The sequence below is a fragment of the Oncorhynchus masou genome, unplaced genomic scaffold, assembly GCF_036934945.1.
Source record: "Oncorhynchus masou masou isolate Uvic2021 unplaced genomic scaffold, UVic_Omas_1.1 unplaced_scaffold_10570, whole genome shotgun sequence".
Taxonomy (NCBI): Eukaryota; Metazoa; Chordata; class Actinopteri; order Salmoniformes; family Salmonidae; genus Oncorhynchus; species Oncorhynchus masou.
This window is the reverse complement of record NW_027000277.1, coordinates 1-8,915: the sequence shown is the minus strand read 5'-3', so window position 1 is coordinate 8,915 and position 8,915 is coordinate 1. Positions and strand designations below refer to the sequence as shown.

The 8,915-nt window shown below is 45.6% G+C and overlaps 1 pseudogene; it reads right to left on the bottom strand.

Annotated features, from left to right (window-relative positions):
• Positions 1-607: 607 nt before the first annotated feature.
• On the bottom strand, positions 608-8,827 carry LOC135528920 (glutamate receptor ionotropic, NMDA 2C-like; annotated as a pseudogene).
• Between the last annotated feature and the right edge of the window lie 88 nt (positions 8,828-8,915).

The window sequence follows — 8,915 nt, the reverse complement described above, 5'->3', positions numbered from 1 at the left end:
CCCTAGTCATTGGTAAGTAAGTGAGGTGTTGATGAACACCAACCCTTTGAAGCCAGTGTGAAAGTGTGTGCGCGTGACTTGGCAGAATCACTGATGGGCTAATGTCATTGGAATCCCATGATGAGCCCTGAGGGAAGATTTACAGTCACAGGTATCACTGCTCAGACAATATCATTGCCATCCTGGTCATATAGACAATTCAAAGCCTCTGTTTGGATTTGTTACCTAACTGAACACGTTTCTATTCCATCTTTTTAAAATGTATTTATGATGTTCAGCAGAATACTCATACAGTGATTTGATAGATTGATGACATATCACTGTTTCTGAACAGATTATGTGGGGTGTTAGTAAAATACCAATGTGTTCTTGTCTTTTAAAGAGCTGTAGTTGACTTGTCTGCCCTATTGTTGGCATGTGAACTGAACACAGCGCTGTCTAGTGGATCTGATATCCAGTGACCTTTCTGGATGAGTCAGAGGTGGCCCACTTAATGAACTGAAGCAGACACAAACATCTAGAGTCCTGGGACCTGACCTGCTATTCCATTCTGCTGGCATTACAGACCATATGTGGAGTTTGACTCAGAAAAGGAAAATATAGACAATTCCAAAAGGGCCTTGAAGTGGCCTTGTCATTTATTAAAGTGTAGAGTAACAATGGAAATACAGATGATAATTAAACATTTTCCCTTTTAAAATCCAAGTCAAATTATATCAGTGACCACCGGAGCCAAAAAGCCTTAAACAGACAGCTTTCCCTAGAGCTCTTGGACTTACAAAAGTCATGGAAGACATTTCTGTGGTTTGATAACAAAAGTATTCTCTTTTTATGTGTCTAAATTTAAATGGAAGAATACCGAAATGATTGAAGAGAAAAGTAAAATGGGTCTAAACTGAGTGAGCGGCGAGTGTATTGTCATCCAGGTCTCTCTCTCTCACAGCAAGACAGCATTTAAAAAATATTTTAAATAACAATCAACAGGTTAAATTTGAAGGTATTAAATACTATTCCACATTCTTTTCTTTTCTTATCGCTTAATGTTTACTTGACAATGTCCCAGCAGTAACAGCCTTTCAATGTCCTCTACTTCCTTCTGTCCACCAAGGATATTATTGCACTGAGTAAACACTCAAGTCATCCATGTTGGTAGCTAATTCATTCGTTTTTGCCTAAACCAAAGGCTGAGGGGAGGCCCCAGGTAGGCTTTCCCCTCCCCAGAGGGAGGGATAGTCCATCAGCCTGAAGGTATGGAGGGGCTTGGAGCTCAGACCTCAGACTCCAGACTGGATACCCTGCCCCAGGTCTTTGGCACATAGGGACTGTTGACTCTTCTGGCCACCAGGACCTCCCTCCGATCCCTGCTCCCAGACCCGGGCAGGGGGCTCCTCTCGCGACCGCCCCACCGCGCCCTCGTAGCCCCCAAACATATTGTTCTGGTACACTACCTGTCGGTCCCCCATACGGGGCACAAGGGCATTGTTGTTAGGGCAGTGGCTTGCACAGGGGAACAAGTGGCACATGTCCTTGTCGTAGAACGGCTCCGGGCTCCCTGGGGCAGTGGCCCCACGTATACACAGGCAGGTCTGTGTAGGAGTTCAGGTAGGTGGAGTAGTGTCTGTGCACCAGTGGAGGAGGAGCGCCGCAAGGCGGCTGCGTTCTGCAGATAGCCTCCCTGTAGGATGGTAGCCGGGGTGGACTGGGAGCACTTGAGCTTCTGCTGCTTGTAGGGGTAGGAACGATATGAGCCGGGTCTAGGTGGCAGGCTCAGCGGCCAGAGGGTAGCACAGGTTGTTCCCTGGCTGCCATACAGCTTGTGGGCTTTGGGTTGGCCACCACTATGCGGGGGAACAGGTCAGGCATAGTGGAGGTGGAGGGCCGCCCAGCTGGCGGGATCCTGTCACTGCCCAGGTGGCCTTGAGAAAAGAGGCCCGGCGGTTGACCTGTCCTTCCCCAGCAAGGGCACATCCTCCATTTCAGGCTCCAGGTAGGGCTTCATGCAGGAGTTGCAGCTGGCGCTGCCACTGGGGTAGTGGCCCCCCCATACAGGCCATGGATGATGCAGAAGGGGCATGGTTGTTCAGGAGGTGGTTGGCCCTCAGCTCAGCCATGCAGGAGGTTGGCTCATCATGGTCGTTCCTCCCCTGGTGTCTTGGGCCTCAGAAAACAAACCTCTTCTTCCTGCCCATGTGGTCAGGGGGTAGCTGAACTTCCGTCCCAGGGGCCCCTTGTGGTGTTCCACATAGATGTCAGGCACCTGGAACTCTGTAGGGGACAAATGGGGAGGTGGGGTGCCGGGGCTGGCTCTCCACATACAACCTGCTGCTGGGGTTTGGGTTGTGACTGGAGGTGCTGGGGGAGCAGGGTCCTCATGGCGATGTGGGGGCTGCTGAGGCTGGAGATGGGTAGGGTTCTCTCGTAGAAGTGGTGGCTGCCACGGGCCGGAAAGGGTGTAGCGTGATGGGGAGTAGGCCGCGTCACCACCCTGGATTTGTCCAGCAGGGGCTGTGTGGCGCTGTCCTAGTGGATGGGAAGGTGGAAGCGAGCGCCCTCTGGGGGTAGGGCGGTGGTTGTCCGTGATGCTGGAGATGTAGGGCAGGCGGCTGTGGCCCATGTCTATAGTGGTTGCCACCCGAGGCGGCAGGCCAACCCGCACATTGTCGGCTCCTCGCCGGCTCCAGTTCTCTATGGTCTTGGTGGCATTGTCCAGGGAGTTCTCCACTCTGGTCGAGGTCACGATGTCCTTGGCTGTCTGCATCTTCAGCATGTTGGCCTGGGTGTAGTTGGTGGTGACGTCAGGGTTCTGCAGGTTTCCGTTGCGGTCAGAGTCCTCCACGCCGTTGAAGCAGCTGTAGATTCCCTGCAGAGATAGCTAAGGAGGAGGAGATTAGCATCCATCAAAAAGCCTTGTCAGGTTTTGGAACAGATCCACATTTCTCACCCTACACAAAGTTTGACAAAGATTAAATCCCACAAGTGTTAATTATCTTTGGCTATTGTTTCTAATCATGACTTTAGAAACATTATTGCTTGTGTTGATAACATTCACTTTGAGCAGATACAATTTCTATTAACCTGTCTGACCAATGACGTGAAGACAATTACACAGAGAAGTGTGAAAGCCAAATTAGATTCAGGATTGTCCAAAATAGTTTATAGACAATTTGTTTTGTTTTGAAAGCTTGTATGCATTCAGGTCGGTGTTTAAACACACACACTATGCGAGACGGTAAATGAAAAAGCAGCAGCTGACCATGCACTTGCTGAATTAGTTTTCCAATTTTTATTTGGAGGGCTTTATTTTACTTTGAAATTGGGTCTCAGTCTAGGAAGCTTAATCTCACCTCACCACTGTCAACACTGAGATGGATTGTTAATGGGCCTATTTCAATTCAATGTCAGACGGATCAGGACCGTAAATAGTATTGCACAGTCTCCATAAAGTCATTTTATGGCTTTTTACTCATTTTATTTTTGCATCATTTTTATTTTAGTGCCCTTGAAATATCCTGATCATGTACAGCTTTGACTTAGTGCACTACCAATATTTCCTAAGCATTACTGTGAGGCATAAATCTAAGAAAGACTGAGAACTTTATGGTCAGGAAATAGAACATTTTCTGCTGTGTTTGTGAAAAGAGAAACAACACATTTTATGGTTACTTAGACTTTGCAAATGATGTCGTTATTGCTGCTTTCATTGAATTGTTGCTTACACTGTATGTCATTTCTTAATGGAACTCATTACTATAAAAACAGTTTTGTATCTTAGATTAACAGATCAACTTTCCCATGGTGATTGGACCACATTTTCTGCAGAACCCAAGGCCTTCGCAATCTAAGCCATGCCTCAGTGTGTAAATCTCTATAGATTAGGCCTATGTACCACTTTCCACCCCTGTCCCTCGGAAGAAGGGTCAGCCCACCTACCCTGCTGATGGCGAGCAGGAAGTCGGCGTTCAGACTTGCGTACTGAGTGTCTCAGCTTCCAGTAGAGCAGATGTTCCCAGCTGAACACCAGAGACTGAGCCCCATGGCCACCAGCAGCATGTAAGACGCCCGCCATGTTATCTATGTCAGCTTACTGCTCATCACCTCCTTCTTCTCGTTACGACAGATCCCTGTGAGCCACACCGTCTGTAGCTTCTGTGTGTCACCTGCAGCGAGCGGGGAAGAACACAGAGAGGCTTGAAGGTGTTCATTAAAACACTCTTGCGCCGGTTGTTGTCATTGTGTGTCAATGCCAATCTCACACCCCCTCATCACTCCTCGACATACCCTGACTCAGCATTTTACACTTGTTGTTCCCTGGATCACAGTCAAAACTCTGTTACAGTACCTCTGAGTGGTCTATGGTGCAATGTACGCCAGTATTTTCATTAAAGTTTAGTTTTTTCTAATCTCGAGGCTCTGCGGGCCTATACAAGCTTACTTGTGTGAGTTACGCATTTTTATCATTAATGGGCAGTTTACCAGTTTAGCAAATTTGGGAGTATTTGGGACCTAAATGGATAAGTACAGCTAAGATTTACAGTTAGCCGCCCATCCCACTCCACACGGGGTTAATTGTAATTTACCATCCGCTAGGAACTGGAGCAGGGCCAGGTCTATAGGACGTTTCCATCGGGACTCCTTCTGCAAGGCGATGCCGTAGCCAGTGGTGGCAAAGACCTTCCCACTGCCGATGGTCACCAGCTTACAGCCCTCGTCTTTACCTGCCATGTAGTTCAGCACAGCAGCGTCATAGATGAAGGCATCCAGTTTCCTATAGATAATAACAATAGGGATTTATCTTGTGGGGAAATGCAATGATAGACAAATGTATTTTTAATTACTATTTAATTACCATGTAATAACTTATCTAATGAATTATAATTTCATCAAACATAAAATATTTGCTTAGATATTTTAGAATGTGTTACGCTGATGTCTGTTTTCTGTCACTGACTGTGTATAATGATTATTTACAGAGTGTTACCCTGATTTGAGGCTGTTGAGGGCGTCCTCCACACCCTTCTGGTTGTATTTGACCATGTGGGCATGCATCTCAGGGTAGTTGCTCCGGATGTTCCTCTCTGTGCTTCCATTTGGGACCGTACCAAAACGAAACGGTGGATACTGCTCCTGTGGCTTCTGGAACTGTTTGGGTAATGTAGAAGTTTGAATTATAAATGCACAAACAAGAAACATTTTGAACCGGATACCCGACATGTCTAGGAAGAATACATGCACTATTCATTTAATCATTTTTTTTATATCAAATAAATTGACATACTTCCATATTAAGTAATAAAAACAATGTCCACCCTCTCCTAAGATCTGATGTCTCAACCCTTTTAGGTTCTAGATAGCACTTTATTTCTAAGAGTGTATGATATGCCAGGCAAACCCAGAGGTGTGAATATAAACCTCAAAGAAACTAACACAATAACACTGATCACCTTGTCCTTGACTACACTAGACCACTGTCTCTTTGATATCTGCATGTACCCTCAAGTGCTGTTCACTCAATTAAGTGGTCAGCTAAGGTTACCCTCTATAATTCCTCTCTCAATTCGACAATTAGAGGGCACAATGAACAGAAATTAAGTCCAGGCCATACTTTCCAGAGAATTAGAAAATGACTTCTTCCCCCTTGACTGTAATAAAAACTCCTAATTTCTCTTTATTTTGCCATGCCCCTTTGACGCAGAGTGGACCATGTTCATTTAAATACCCTGACTGTGCAATATACTGGAAATAAATTGTACTTGTTCATTAACGCAAATACTCCAGTGAGTGATAATTGCTAGTAACCTTGGCTTGTCAGAATGAGAGAAATGTCCTCTGAGCCATTTCACATGAATTAATGAGACCCTTGGTGCCAGTCTTATGCATCCCACGTCTCACTGCTGTCTGGTGGAGGAGCTGGAGAGATGACAGAGTGTTGTCCTCGTTCCCATTTGTCCTGTATCCTATACACTGGCTGCATTAGGATACTCAGCCTGTGTTCCTCATCTCACCCAACAGACCAAGGTTACGCCGCTGCTATGTGAATGAGGGAATGATGTAGCAGTGTGATAGTGCCCCCAGGCACAGAATGTCATACAATGCTCTGTGTTGTAAATGCCTGTTGGGAAGCAATGAAAACCCTGACTAAAAGCATGATGTTTGACCCATAGAGCTTGAGTCTAGCTGGCCAAAGTTAAGTGTATAGGATTCTTACAAAAATCTGTTAACATCTGACAGCTTGTACAGAAAGGAGAGACTAGCACAGACAGGGTCTAAAGAGGGAGGTGCCTGTCTGTACATGATGTCACTCTGAGGAAATGGCAAGGTCTTTTCCATGCATGACTTCATGCCTCTGAAGTGAACAGTCCCAGGAGGAGAAACAATCATCTGTCACTACATAAACACCAGTTACTGTCCTTTACCAGTTTGTATTCCGCACAAGCCTCTTGTTTGAAACACTTTCAGAAAACGTCCCTTTTTAGAGATCATACAGCTCAATTTAAATGTTCCACCTGCAGTGTCCAGTCTGTCTATTCTCTCTGAGCTTCTGTGGATTCTGCCCTGGTTGATCTGTAGACTCACTGTCAAAAGACACTTTATGGGTTATCGTCTTTTTTTCACAAAGTAGAGCTAATGGATTATGTGGGAAGAATATTAAATGAGTTCCCGGAATTCTAATGAGCAGTGGACAGCTTGGTCTTTTCCCTCAAATGCCTCTCTAATCCCTCAGTGCCTTAAAGAAGAGTCCACAAATCAAAGACTGAAGTTTTAACATGGATTTCCTTGTCAATACTGGTGTAGAGCACCTCCACAGGCCACACAAATATGCATAAGTTAATACTAGAATATATAATCGCTGGCAGCTTGGCAAATCCACTGGTGTAATACAATCCAGGGGATTTTCACAGACATCATACCTAAGACTTCAGGGATCTAATTTAATTTCACCACAGACACTGGGAATCCTATTATGTTTTTAGTATGAGTGGAAAAAGTCACAGTCATGACATTGAGGCTCTTCCGTGGTTATTTGTATTCTCTCAAACCGTTCGCAGCCAGGCACTGTTTGCTCATCAAAAATAGGCCACTCTATATTTTGCCTAAGCCTAACATCAAACACTACAGCATGTCTATCATCCCCCCCCCCCTTTCATAGACTGAACACAGACAGAATTACCAATGACTGATGAATCCTCCTACCTTTTGTCACTCAGTCCAGAGACTGTGTCAGTGTATTGCTCCTGGATCATGAAGGCTGCCAGGTTGGCAGTGTAGGAGGCCAGGAAGATGACAGCGAAGAAGGCCCATACCAGGACCATGACCTTGCTGGTGGTGCCCTTGGGGTTCTCAATTGGAACAGAGTTGTTGAAGACGATGCCCCACAGCAGCCACACAGACTTCCCAATAGTGAAGGTGGGACCTCCGGGATCTGGAGAAGGTAGGATGATGGTTGTGGTAAAGACAGAAGGGATTCAAAGAGGGCGTATATAACATGCGTTTGCATTCCATTTCAATGTCATTTAATATTTTCTGTGATGTAATATAGAGTTCTTTCAACCTACTTTTCCGTGACTTTCTACCTTTGCTGATACGGGAGGGTAGAGGTAGAGGGAAAGGTGGTCGGAGCTGACACTCACCCTTGGCGCTCACCAGACTCCGGTTGTACCCCACAGGGCTGCAGTACTCAAAGATAAACACTGTGACAGCTACCACCGTTAAGCACATCACAAACATCATCACCCACACCGCCGGACTGTAGGGCTCTATAGAGGAGGAGGGAGAGAGGAATCAGAACACCTATAGAAGAATCAGAACATCTTTCTGGCAAATGTTGAAACCATGTGCTCTGACAGCTGCTTGCTAGATAATGGCAAGGACAACGTGATATTGTATTGCCAAAGTAGCGCACTGTCAGCAGCTTCTGAACGGGATGCTCTTTAAGAAGTATTAAAGTAAGTAGCGTAGCCTTGAACGAGCCTTGTCTTTTGCGAGTCGACCCACTCATACTAGAAGAAGCCTTTCTCCTGTTTCTGCAGCGTGAGGCAGCTTGTTGTACGATGTATTCAGGTGTGAGTTCTAAACTCTGTCCAGAGAAAGTACTATTTGACATCTCTGTTTTCAGATGGTAAACAAGCTTTTTAAGCCAAGTCATTTGTTATCTCTTTTGTTTGTTTACATGAGCAGGTTTAACATGCTCACCAAGAAAGGCAGAGGGTGAGACGGTCCCATTGCTCCTGGCGACCATCACACTGATCCCCGTCTCCACAAGCGGCACGGAGAAATCGATAATTTCTGAGCGCTCTTCGTTTATGGTCAGCGAGCCAATGGCCATGTCCGCCCGCTTGTATACCACCTATGGAGAAGGGAAGAGGACATTTTTATGACATATAAAGTCTACAGTCTATATGTTCCATGATCTGTAATAAATCAAACACTGTAGTAGGTGGGATTAGTGATGCCCCCTGTTGACCTGTTTGATTCATTTTATCTATCAACATTGATATGCAAGACTTAAATCCCTGTAGGTGATATACAGTGTGTACAGTATTATCCCTGATATACTACACAACCCATCCAGACAGATGCAGATAACAGCCCATGGCATCTACCCACCCATTCATGCAATGTCATCCATCATGCAATATCAATCCTAATTCCTAATCCATTAGATATTGTTGCGTATAGCATAGACCTAATACCTGTTACATAAGTCCCTGGCTCCGGGTGACAGTGTTACCAACAGCAATTGTGCATTGTAAACACTGGCATACCAGACACCCCCCGCAAAGCAGGGGGCCCACGAGCCATGGGGGCCCCACGAGCTCTTGGGGTCCATGCGCCTATCATTGATGTCATAATTTTGACAGTAACCCTCCAAAAAGTAATTCATAAACCTTTTACATTTTTCAGGAATGTGACTGAAA